Source organism: Physeter macrocephalus, chromosome 5 (genome assembly GCF_002837175.3).
Source record: "Physeter macrocephalus isolate SW-GA chromosome 5, ASM283717v5, whole genome shotgun sequence".
NCBI classification, from domain to species: Eukaryota; Metazoa; Chordata; class Mammalia; order Artiodactyla; family Physeteridae; genus Physeter; species Physeter macrocephalus.
Genome location: NC_041218.1, coordinates 89,250,077 through 89,263,699, shown reverse-complemented (window position 1 = coordinate 89,263,699; position 13,623 = coordinate 89,250,077). Strand labels below are relative to the sequence as shown.

Below are 13,623 nucleotides of genomic sequence, written 5' to 3'. Positions count from 1 at the left end.
TAAACACTGAAGAAACCCAGGCATTCCTAATTTTAATGTAATTTCTTTCATGTTCATATTTTAGGTGATTCGAAGTTGATTATTTGGTCTTCCTCTAAATTTCCTAACTGTAATAAAATATTTATAACTATAAAATGTTGGAAACTACATAAATATCCAAACATACATGAGTGTTTGAACACAGTGTGGTACATATACACAATGGAGTATTATGTAACTGTAAAAAGGAATGAGGATAATCTCTGTGAAGTGATATGATTTCCATAGATATTGGGACGTGAAAAAAGCTAAGCACAAAAGAGCATTTACAGTCACTCTTTGTTTAAGAAAGAAGAGGAAACAGAACACATAGCTATACCTGCTTAGCTTTATAGAGACAAACCAGGAAGAATAAGACAGACAATCATGAAGTTGGTTACTCCCGGGGGGGATTGGGTGGCATGAGTGCAACAAAGGAGGGAAGACATTTCTCTGACTATTAACATTTGTATAGCTTTCACTTTGGAGGTCAATGTTAATCTACAAGTTCAAAAATTAAATCAAGCCACCAAACTGAAAGTAAACTCATCCCTAAACTAGAAACAATAGCACTAACTCACAAAGTTGTTGTGATATAAGTTAATACAGGTAAGGTGCTTAGAACAATGCCAAGCACATGTGCCAAGCACTGAATAAGTGTTACTCAGTATTACTATTACAATTGTTATTATATTAGGTACCTGAGCACTACTTCCAAAAATAGTTTATAATCCACCTGTCTACAGGGTTGCTACTCAATATTTGGTCCTCCAGTCGGCCCACCAGCCCCACCTAGGAGCTTGTTAGAAGTGCATATCTCAGGCCCGACCCAGACCGACTGAATCAGAATCTGCATTTTTAACAAGATCCCTAGGTGATTCCCATGTACAGTATAGTTTAAGTACTGGGCTGCAGGACCTGTGTGTGACAAGGTAATCTCCTAACATGGCAAAGACCAGTGTCAAATGGACGACAACAGAAATTCATGTCACAGGAATCCCATTCCTTCTCAGTATCTCACTCTGTTAGGATTTATTCAGAGATGATCAAAGCCTGAAGAAAAGCAAAATTGATTTTACACACAGGCCGATTTACCAGTAACTTCCTCATCACAGGACTCTCAGGCTGGTGTGGTGCCCTTGAAGAGAGTGCCCTCCTGTGGAGTAGAGAGGAAATTTCCAGCTCTTCCTCCCGGCCCGCGCTGTGAGGGTGATACCCGGCCTCTGCTCAGACGCCACTGGGTCTCCAGGCGCGCTTTTCAGCTTTAAGACCCGCTGCCAAATATCTAGCTCATCATACGTGTCACAACAGTATGCACTCTGGAAACGCACAAAAGCAGAAAAAAAAAAAAAGAACCAACCATAATCCTTGCTAAGACAAAGCCAGAGGAAAGGTTTTATATTGAAATCATTTCTACCCCTCACCTTCTTGGATTCGAGCACTCTGGCCACGGTGCTCTCTTTTATCCTAGTTGTTAAAACAGGCTCTTCCCTTCACTCTTTGCTGCTTCTTTTATTCCTTCCTTCTTTCCAGTCTCCATTTCCCCTCCATTTATATTCCTTTCTCCTAAATTGCATGTTATGTTGCATTACTTAATAAAAAACAAAAGCTGATTTGTAAATTCTAACTCGAATGTCTGGGAAAGAATCTGTCGCGCATGTTTGCAGGTAGTGTTCATCCGAGGCAATTCGCCAAAGCTTTAAAAAACAAAATAACTGCACTGTCAATTCAGTATTGTCATTGTTCCTGTGTCATTGTGAGTCTCCATAATGAGTGTATTTTTAAATATCTGTTAGGGTATTTTCATTAAAAAAAAATGACAGGAAGCAATGTTTCCCGCTTGAATACTCTCGCTTGTCTATTGTGTTTGCTGCACGAATCCCATCTTGAGGAGTCCGTGGGCCGCGAGAGACGAGCGTGGGTGTGGCTCGCGCAGCGCTGCGGGGCTGGACGCGCGGGGTGTGGCTTTCCTTCCACCTTAGAAGTTCGAGAGGAGGCTTTGGGTCGCAGGGGTCGCGCGGCGCGGCGCCGCGCGGCGGGGGGCGGGGCGGGCTCGGGTTACGGGTCGCGCTGGGCGCCGCGCCTCCACTACAGGTCTGGGGAGCGGCGGCGCGGCGTCAAGGCGGTAGCGGCTCCGGAGCGCGGCGGGGCGGCGGCTCCGCCCAGGGCAGCGCCGGGCAGCGCCGGCCGGTGAGTGCGCGCGGGCCGGGGTCGGGGCCGAGGCGGGAGCGGCCGCGGCGCGCACGGAGTGCCCCCCGCCTGGTCCGCGGGGGCCCACGGGGCTCCCTGCGTCGCCGCCTTTCCCGGCGTCTTTAGCTCCGCTCTGTGTCTCGGGCTCTCTACCTCTCCGAAAACCCCTTTCCTAAAACAAATTCAACATTTGGCGTGTCCACGCCTTGGCCGTCTCTCACCCCTGACAGGATAAAGTCCGAAGACGCGCCTTCCTTTGCCAACCCGCCCCGCGCCCCCCTGAGGCCGCGGCCGTGGACGCGGCCTCACAGCTTCTTTACCCGACGTTTGCGTCCTCACTGGTCGTGTGCGTCCCTGTGGTTCTAACGAAACCCTCTGGTCTTGACAGTTTTGTTTTCGTGGCTTCTCAGGCGCCCAGAACCCTCCGCCTTGCCTTGCTGTGCGCAGCCTCAGGCCGCGTGTACCCCAGCCCCGGTGCTGCCCTTCGTCTTCTCCCTGGAGCTCGGCGCCGCCTCCAGCCAAGCCGGGAGCCGGGATGCGCTCGCCGCTTGGACGGCTCGGGTTCCCCCAGGGGGAGCTGTGGTTCGTAGACTAGGCCGCTCCCCGCCTCCTCCCGGCGCCCGGGGGACGTTTGAACCTCTGGTCTCCGGCCTCTCCCTGAGCGGAGGGCTTGCTGAGAGCCTTCCTGCCCTAGAATTTGGTAGTGGTGGCCTCCCGCCTAAGACAAGTCTCCGGCCTAAGCAGTGGGCGCTTAGGCGGGCGCTCTACCGTAATAGCGTCCCTGATATGATGGCCTCTGAAAGCCCTGACTTGTGAAACAGTTGATCAGGAAATCAGTTCGCTAGCATTGACTGCCTCGCTGGGGCGCCCTCTGGGCCAGACCCACGAGGAAGCAGGATGGAAACCCTAAAGCAGCGGTCAGATAGGCTGTGACGCAGGTGGGGAGATTCTTTTCTTCCCCGTGATGAGGACTGTGTATCAATGTGGAGTCTAAAACTTTCAAAACCTGAATGGAAACACAACAAAAATGGCAATTTCGGGGTGGAGGGTGGACTGAGATTCATCTTTTTCTTACCTGAGAACTGGGAATAATCTCTAGTGTTATATAAATGTATCATTTAAGGTGAGCTTGGAAATGGAGAGGAATTTGAAGCATGCAATAGGATGCATAAATCTTTCTGAAGTGAAATTTGAAATAGGTTTTTGCCAGGCAGCCCTTCTAATTATTTCTGTAGTGTTTCTTTGTTTCTGAAGACTTTCAGCAGGGGACGGGAGGCAGGAGAGAGAAATTCAAGCCAATTTGCATTAGAAAGAAACGGGGGGAAGAATTCCTAGGTAAGGTTGCTATGGCTGATATCTTAAGTGCCCTGCTGGAAAGCATTCTAGCCTGTTAAGTAACACCTGAAGCCCCAATTCTGTTACGTAGCATTTCTTTCTTTTCTTTTTTTTTTCTCTTTAACTACTCTGAAACTATACAGAGTTACACGTTCCTCATTAATTTATGAGTGATACCAAAAGAATTGACTCAATCCAACAAGAATTTGAGCACCTTTCCTGTATGAGGTGCTTTGCTAAGAGCTGCAGAAGAATGGAAGATGGTGGAACTTTGTAATTAAAACAACAACAGCAACAACAGTGGACTGATTTGTAAGGTGTAGATGCAGATGTGCCCTGCCTGTTCAATTTAAAATCAAAAACAGCTGGGCTTCATGCTAAATGCCATGGTAGCCCCTGATAATTTAATCATTCGGCAATTTTATCCTGCCATTGCAGGTGGTCTGCATTTTAGTAATTCCAAAGTAAAATGTTTTCTAAGTACTACAACTAAATAAGAAAGTAAGTACGTTTTCCTTAGCGTTTGCATTACCATTAAGTTAATGAAGTCAAAATCAACAAGAAAAATTATATGATTATTTTCCTTTCCTTTTGTTTCAAACTAGTGAAATCTTGCACAAAAGAAGGCAGAGTCAACATGAATAAATTTAATTTCTGGTGCTTTCCAAACTGTTTTATCTAAGTCCATTCTTTTGGAAGATAGATCCAGTTTCATGAAATCTTTCAAGCCTTCTTTTGAAAGATAGTTCCAGAGGCCAACTTCATAAAACCTTTCACTGTAGATACCAGAAGCCATCAACATCATCATCAGCTTCCCAATTTTACCCTTGAAAACAGTTGTATTCTAGGGGACTTTTGGGGAGGGGACAGACCTTTTTTAAAATCTGGCCAAAGCTAGGGAGTTTATCACTAGAAAAAATGCACCCTCATTTAGAATGTTGTGTATCTTTTGGAGGATTCATGGTATCTTGCTTAAGAACAGGGGCAGTGGGGCTTCCCTAGTGGCTCAGTGGTTAAGAATCCGCCTGCCAGTGCAGGGGACACAGGTTCGAGCCCTGGTCCGGGAAGATCCCACATGCCACGGGGCTACTAAGCCCGTGAGCCACAACTACTGAGCCTGTGCTCTAGAGCCCACAAACCACGTCTACTGAAGCCTGTGTGCCTAGAACGCATACTCTGCACCAAGAGAAGCCACCGCAGTGAGAAGCCCACGCACAGCAACAAAGACCCAGCACAGCCAAAAATAATAAATAAATAAATACATTTATTTAAAAAACAACAGGAGCAGTAAATAAGTCAGAAGTTAGGTAGATGGAGGAAAATGGCTGGTCCGGGAAGATCCCACATGCCACGGAGCTACTAAGCCCGTGAGCCACAACTACTGAGCCTGTGCTCTAGAGCCCACAAACCACGTCTACTGAAGCCTGTGTGCCTAGAACGCATACTCTGCACCAAGAGAAGCCACCGCAGTGAGAAGCCCACACACAGCAACAAAGACCCAGCACAGCCAAAAATAATAAATAAATAAATACATTTATTTAAAAAACAACAGGAGCAGTAAATAAGTCAGAAGTTAGGTAGATGGAGGAAAATGGAAATGAAGCAAGGAAGTGGGTAAATCCACAGACTGTAGGTATATTTTAATTTACTTCATATGGAATAAATACCTGGCCTTTTCAGTAAGTGTTCTGTGAATGGGAAGTAATAATTGTATTAGTTGTAAAAGACTGAAGACAAATTAGTCCTATTAAGTTTTTAGTTGCTCAAGATCAGCTTTTATCTTGAACATCATGAATCTCGTTTTTCAGTTTTTCTTGTTCTCAAGAAAAGTGTTTCTGAGATGATTTTTCTCTTGGCACTGATGCCTCTTTCAGAACAGTTTATCACGTGCCAACTTTTCTAATATAGGAATGGTTGAGTTCAAAATTTGAACTTGGTCACTCACACAACACATGCTAGTAATTCACCTTTGGGAAGGAGATAGATATATAATTACCATATTCAATGTGAATCACTGTGATAGCAGTGGTTGTGTCTTGGAGAGAGTTGGTTAGTATTAGGAATGAGTGGACAGCATTAAGAATATTTTGGACATAACTTCTTTTAAAAAGAAACAGTAACCAGTGCATTAACTTTCCTTCTTCTATCCCCAGGGCCAAGGAGCAAGCTCTCCCATCTCCAGCTCTCAGCCTCACAGATAAAGATTTCACTGAGCTGCACTAGACCTCCCATCTGGGGACCCTGCCCCCTGCTCTGTGTGCTGCACGTTGGATCTGGGTAAGTAGAGGCCCCTGGAACTAGTAAAATGGGAAAGTGAGTCATAGGTAGTGATGAATTTTACCTGGACTACAAGATTCCTTAATATTTCCAGAAGCCTATATCACCTAGCACTGTTTGGAAGAAAATGGTAAGAAAGAGAATGCCAGAACCATCACGGTTTACTGTCTCCTTTTAACTTGGATCAGGACCAACCTAACTGATCCTTAGATATGAACCAGTTTTAACTTATCTTTGAGTGACAACTAGGTAACTGGTCACAACCCTAGAGTGTCATTGATAGACATTAACTGGATTACTAAATTAATGGAGATCATGGTTTTAATCCAAGTTCTCTCCTTAACTAGGTATGTGATCTTGGTTAAGTAACAAATCAAAATTATTTGGACCTTAATTTTTCTATGTATAAAGTGTGTGTCATGGGATCAGTGGTTCTCAACTACTGTGTAGTTCCATGCATTTGATGGAACTGGAGAGTTTATTTAAAGTATGTGTATACACTGGGTCAGAGATTGTGATTTAATTGATCTGGGGCAGGCCCAAACATCTCTGTTTTTTAAAAGTCCCCCCACCCCCCCAGGAAACACTAATGTCCAGCCAAGATTGAGAATCACTGGGTTACATAAACGCTAAGAACTGACTGTAAGGTTGTGTAACCTAAAGACAGAAAAGCAGTAAAATCTGCTTTCATGCGTAGCTTGGCCCAGCATTATGTTCACTCCATGGTAACCAAGCCTAAACACGCCTTTCTAAGAAGCAGTCCAAATCAAGCAATTTAAATTTATTCAGGGAAGATGCTGTGCCTTCTTGTCATTTCAGTATTCCCACAATGCTTTGCGAGTTCTCAGCACCTCGTTCGTTTTTGATGGACTGCATTAGGTGTAACTCTGCCCATCTAAAATGATTAGCTGTTCCTGAAGGTCCCCAGAGACGATTATCTCTCTTCTCTCGGTATCCATGCCAGTGTTTACTAGCCTATTGAAAGTTTCTCCTAGAGGTGATCTCTGACTTTCTGGGGTTGGGGAGAAGGTGTCAGCAAGGGATAAGGATGATCACATCGATCGTTGCTGAAATGTGAGCTTCTGTGTCCAAACTGAGATAAAAAAATGATCCTCACACCTTCTCAAGTAGTTGTAGACTATCGAGTTACCAGAACTGGGATAGGAGCACATTGTTTACTTTCATCAGTTGTTGGGACCTAATCTTGTTGCCATTACATTGTAAATTCTGTACCTGTTCACACTTTGAAAATTATTCTTCACTTTAGAGATAGGAGTCATTAAATTGCAGTCCGTGAAATCTATTTCTGTTCCCCTATCATCTTCTTCCTCCCGCTGCCCCCTCGTATCCCAGAACACTTAGAAGAAGAAAAATAACTGTGTGTGTGACTGTCAGATCAGTAAAGGGAAATGGACCTGAGTTGACAAAAGACGGAAAGGCATTAAGAAGGAAACGTAAAACAAGGCTAAGGAGGCTCATGGATTGCAAGGAGCTACACTTAATTTCTTTTCTCTCTGCTATTGGTCTTAGAGCTGCTACACATTTATTCTCAAGTTTTCTAAACTTTAGGCAAATCGGATCCCACCTGCTGTGTGTTGGTAGATGTGGGCTTGTGGCCCATGATCCTACCTGTTGCCTGCATCTTCCATACACAGTGCGTGGAGTGGTATCTTCATGGGTGAATTGGCAGCCTGGACATACTTGGTCTAATTCAGCATTGACCACTCCCAGAGCCTGACTTAATCCTAAATAATGTCTTAGGTTGGGGAATATTTTCTTCTGGAGTGGAAAGCTACTGGCTCTGGGGCTCTTTACTTTTGTGTCTCGGAGCTGCCCTTACCTGGCGTCAAAAATCTGATGGAGAACCACAGACTCAGCTCAGCCCTGCACTCTCCATCCTCCTAGAGCTGACTGCACTCAGAAAAAATTCTAAGATTGGATTCGTTTTATATGTTTATTGCTGATCATTGTTCCCAAAGATTTAGTGGTATTGGGCACAGGCTGTTTTGTTATTTCACAATGTATTCTTTATCTCCTTCTTAAAATGAATTAAGATAGGAATAAATGTACTAGAAAAAGATGGTTTTATCATCATAACTTTAAATCTAGTGAAAAGCTTAATTCTTGCTAAACTCAAACACCCAATTATGTGTTTATAGATAAGCATTTGTCCTCCCACAAATCTAATTTTTAAAGCTAGTAAGTATAATCAGGGTTGGTCTGGTTCTTAGGATTATCATTAGTTTGCTTTTTAATCTTTACTTCCTCAAGGTAATTAGAAATGATAACATCTTCTTAACTGGTCCCTGTTTTCTTGAACACTTTTAACAACAATCTCCAAAGCTAGCAGGGTATTTTCTTTCTTCCTTCCTTCCTTGATTCACTTATCCATTCAACAAATGTCTAATGAATTTCTGCTTTGCACCTGTCTTCCTGTAGCTTTCATTTTTGCGAAAGGAGGAGGGGAGACAGAAAATAAAGAAGTAAAATACATTGTGAGTTAGATGGTGATACGTGCTGTGGAGAAAAAGCTGGGAGGAAGGCAGTGGAGGAGTTGGTTGGGCAATATTTAAAATAAGGTGGCCTGAGAAGGTGACCCTGAGACTAGACCAGAAGATGATAAAAAAAAAAAAAAAAAAAAGAAAGAAAGCAAAGAAAAGAATAGGTTATGGAGCTTTCTGGGAGTGGAGCTTTCTAGCCAACACAGTGGCCCTGAGGCAGGTGTGGGCCTGGCACATATACAAAACAGCAAGGAGGTCCGAGTGGCTGGAGCAGAGTGATGAGGGGGGAAGAAGAAGGAAATGAAATCAGCAAAGAAAGGGGTGGCTGTGTGATGGAGTCTGGGAGGGTGCGGAAGATTTTGTAGGGCCTTTTCCGTGGGATACTGCTACCGTGAACTGAAGATGCGGCTTCGTACTGGTTAGCCAAAACAACGGAAGCCCTGTGACCTCTGTTTCTTCTTTGTTACACCCTCTGGATGTTACCAGTTTTTGTTTCCTCATCAAATCAGGCTCTACCGATATTTCTCCTTGTGGTTTCTTTATCCTCAAGGCTGGCTCTGGAGTGGGATTCAGTCTTCCCATCTTTGCTTTCTTGATGCCCTGAAGATTAGGCTTGCCCTTCCTTTTTAAAGAATGTGCCACTAGTCAATAAGGAACAAAAATTGTCAGTACCGAAACCAACAATCATGAGAGAAATTAACTTATACAATGTATATCCTTGGTTTATACTGTAGTCCAGACACAAAGTGGTTGCATTGCTAGTGAATAGAATTTAGCCTATGTGATTTGTTGGGTCCACACATTGTTTTATAAAAATTTGTGTTGGTTTCCAACATTTAAAAATTAAGAAAGTTTTCATTAAAATACAGTTTCAAGTTCTCTTTGAAAATTGAATGTTCTATTTATATGAAGTTCTAGAATAAGCAAAACTAATCTATGACAATGGAAATCGGAACTGAGGCTGCCTGGCGTGGGGGTGTGGCAGGGATTGACTAGGTAGGGCCACTAGGAGAAGTTCTGGATGATGAAAAGGTTCTGCGCATAGTAGTCTGAAATGCATGATAAAACACATTAAACTATACAGTGATCCGTGTAGTTCACTGTATGTCAATCGAACCTCAATATGAAGAAAGTTTAAAATGGAAGCCAACATTGAGTGAGAGCGGACTAGCAGTGACCACTTCGGACTTGGCATGTGCTCTTGAGATTGGTGCAGACTCACCTGGTTCACTTCAATCATTGTCATTACCTACCTGGCCCCTGTAGGTGGTATTGGTGTGTGGTTCCTGCAGTAGTGGTTTTGGTTTCAATTATCAATGGAGAACAAATCTGAAGGGGCCTTATATACTTAACTGGCAGTGGAGAAATTATCACCTTCCTCCTCGGGTTGTATGTGAAGCATGTAGCAAAAACATAAACCTGGTAGCTTGGATCCATCCATCTCTCAATTAGCGATATTCTCAAATCTAGGATTCTCAGAGGTCTCTGAACATAAGTCTCACCTTTCCTCTCAAATGTAAGGGTCGCCTATGTTTGCAGACTCCTCCTATGAAAATATAACAGAAAGTACCTTTCAATCCTATTATCAGCACTAAAAACTTACTTTTATTATGTTTGTTATGAAAATAATAGGGTCTACTGTGGAAATCCTAGAAAGTACAGGCAAGAAGAAAATAAAATTACCCACGATTCCAAACATAACCTCTGTTCACCATTTTGTGGTAAATGCTTTCACATTTTTCTCCATACATCTATATATACTTTATATTGAAAATATGTTTACTATGTAAAATTTAGCACACGATCACCCAATTTGCAAAATGAAAAAAAATAATAAGTTAAAGATGAAAGATGACAGACTAAGCACAGGCATTTGCCTTCCCTCTATCCTGTAACTCTTTTTAAATGGCTGTAACATTATACAAATAGTAGGAAGAACTCTGAAGAGAATGGGATAGCGAAATGTTTGGAGGCAAGTTGCTGATGAAACAGAACCAAGATTTGGATCACCACCATGATCAGGAAGGACCGCCAGGGGAGGGAGAGTGACCCTCTAGAAAGAAGCTCTGAGCATGAAGTCAGCAAGGACAGAGAGCAGGCATAAGCAGGGGGGCCTGAAAGCAGAGAGACTGATGGAAGGTCTATGAATTAGTTAAGGTGAACCAATGCTTCTAATGTGAGTTTGGCATTGTAGAGTAAATCCTTTCTGTTTCTGGCATTTGAAAAGAGGGGTGCCCCTAGCCTGAAGGCCAGCTGTTGCCTCCTCATCCTGAAGTCAAGCTAGAAGTTGAAGAGCCTGCTCTGCTACACAAAACCTCATAATCACCATTCCATTCAGGGAGGGATCCTATCCTGGAAACACTTATATACGTGATAGTGGAGGAAAGTGATCCCAATTAACCAGAAAAGTCAAAGAAGTCTTTCATTTATTTAAAAAAAAAAAATATATATATATATAGTTATAAAACCAAGAATAACCTGACATATGAGGGAGCATGAAAAAAAAAACCAACAACGCCAAAATAAACAGTTATTAATGTCAGAGGGGAGATCGTTTATTTATTTATTTACGCTGCGCCGGATCTTTAGTTGTGGCACGAGAACTCTTAGTTGTGGCATGAACGTGGGGTCTAGTTCCCCGACCCTAGGGGTCAAACCCAGGCCACCTGCATTGGGAGCGTGGAGTCTTCCCCACTGGACCACCAGGGAAGTCCAAGGGGAGATTGTTTACAGTAGCTTTAAACTTTGAGTAACCAAATGGGAAGTGGGGGGCGGATAAGCTAGGAGTTGGGGATTAGCAGATACAAACTGCTATATATAAAATAGATAAACAAGGACCTACTGTATAGCACAGAGAACTATATTCAATATCTTATAATAACCTATAATGGAAAAGAAGCTGAAAAATAATATGTGTGTGTGTATATATATACACACACTGTATAACTGAATCACTTTGCTATACACCTGAAACTAGCACAGCATTGTAAATCAACTATACTTCAATTGAAAAAATAAAATAAAAATCTAAGGACTATCAAAAAAAGAAAAAAAATAGCTTTAAAAAAAATGTGAGTACCCTCAGTGATTAAAACAATATTGTTTCCATACAACAAAACCATAATTCTATAAAGAAAAAATATAATCAAAAAACAGGCAAAAAAGGATCTTGAAAATTTTAAAAATAATTACTAAAGTAAAAATTAGTTTATTAGAGCAGCTGAAAGATAAAGTTTAAGAAATCTCCTGGAATGTACAATGAAATGTCAAAGAGATGGAGAATATATATGCTAGAAAAGATAAGAAACATAGAGAAACAGTCCATTAAGTCCAATTTCAGCCTATTGGGGCCCTAGAAAGAGAAAACAAAATGGAAGGGAAGAAGTTGACAAAAAAATACTAGGAAAAGATTTCCTGTAGTTGAGGAAAAGCATGAGATAAAAATGATCCATCAAATGAATGGAAAAATATCTATATAGAGATACAATCATTATAAAATTTCAGAGTCAAGGATACAGAGAGGTTCCTAAAACTTTCTGAAAGAGAAAATAAAGTCACTCAAGATTGATGTAAATGATTTTGAACTTAAAATTCTATTGCCAGTAAAATTATTAAGTGTGAGAGTAAAATAGAGACATTTTCAGATCGTCAAAAACTCAGGCAATTTACTTGCAAGTACCCTTTCTGAAACAGTTACCTAAGGTTGTGCTCTAGCAAAAAGAGAGTAAAAAGTAAGAAGGAGGAACATGTGAAATAAGAGTGTTACTCCCCAAATGCAATCCTAGGCTGGCAGCTTTGTACCAGGCTTGGAAAGAAATTGATACAAATTAAAACAAGTAGTCAGTAAACTCCAAGAAGAATGACTTTAAAAAGAACTAAGTAATTTCTGTTCAACAGATAGAACCAGTAATGAACTACATTCACATAGTTATAATAACAGGACATCTAGCAACCTGGAGAACTAAACTGAGTCATACAGACCTCCCTTCAGTACAAACATACAAAAATAAAGAATAAAACACAATGACATGTTTAAATAAGTAGTTAACTTTAAAATAAAGACTTCCAGAAAAATGCAGGAAATGGTTTAAAAGAGCACTAAGTGCAAGCTTATACTCAGCACAACCATAGCAGTTTCTCTGGGGGATACAGATCCTGGGGTGTGGAGATGGGATCACGCCATTTAAATCTGGAAGGAAGACGTGACCTCAGGCCCAAGGAGACAGGGAACCTCTTCTCACCTCCCTCCCATTTAATATGAGCTCACAATTTTAAAAACCTACAAACCACCATAAGGGAGTTTCAGCAAACAAAACAAATAGAAGAATCAGATCCCAAAGAATTGAAAATAATAGATATATGTGAAAAAAAATCTTAAGTGTGTTAAAAATTATAAAGGGATAAAAAGAATAGAAAAAAGGAAAAAATAGTGCACAAAAAAGCGTATTTCAAAAAGAAGATAAATGAAAAATATAGGCTTTTTTTAAAAAAAATTAATGTACTAACTAAACAACATATTAGAGCCAAAGGTAGATTAGTGAACTGGAAGCCAAATCTGAGAAAATTGCCTAGAATCAGTCCATTGAGATTAAAAGATGGAAAATGTCAGAGGTTAAAAGACACAATGGTATAATGAGAAGCTCCAACAAATGTCTAATAGATATTCCAGAAGGAAAGAATAGAGAGAATGACTTAGCCTATATTGGTTATATAGGTAAACAAATTAAAAGGTAATACCGGGACTTCCCTGGTGGTGCAGTGGTTAAGAATCCCCCTGGCATTGCAGGGGACATGGGTTTGATCCCTGGTCCGGGAAGGTCCCACATGCTGTGGAGCAACTAAGCCCGTGCACCACAACTACTGTGGTGCTACTTGTGGCCTGCGTGCCACAAGTACTGAAGCCCAGCGCTTAGAGCTGGTGCTCCGCAACAAGAGAAGCCCGTGCACAACAAAGGGTAGCCCCCGCTCACCACAACTAGAGAAAGCCTGCATGCAGCCACGAAGACCCAATGCAGCCAAAAGTAAATAAATTTTTTTAAAAGTAATACAATCTAGCAAAAAATTGCAGGGAGTGTGGAGACTTAAATATTCATTTTTCATGGTAAGCATTCGTAAATAATGTCTAATTTCGATAAATCAAAAGATAGACGCAGCCATGAAAAGAAACGAAATTGAGTTATTTGTAGTGAGGTGGATGCACCTAGAGTCTGTCATACAGAGTGAAGTAAGTCAGAAAGAGAAAAAACAAATACTGTATGCTAACACATATGTGGAATCTTAAAAAAAAAAAAAAAAAAAAAAA

At 41.7% G+C, this 13,623-nt stretch overlaps 1 protein-coding gene across 3 annotated transcripts in view; it reads left to right on the top strand.

Moving 5' to 3' along the window:
- The first annotated feature begins 2,128 nt into the window (after positions 1-2,128).
- SLC26A5 (solute carrier family 26 member 5) overlaps positions 2,129-13,623 on the top strand; it is a 56,469-nt gene continuing 44,974 nt past the window's right edge. For all 3 annotated transcript variants that reach the window (XM_028490155.2, XM_028490154.2, XM_024115967.3), the window contains exons 1-2: positions 2,129-2,208; positions 5,697-5,820. The gene's annotated coding sequence lies outside the window, so the exon portion shown is untranslated. The remainder of the gene's footprint in view (positions 2,209-5,696; positions 5,821-13,623) is intronic.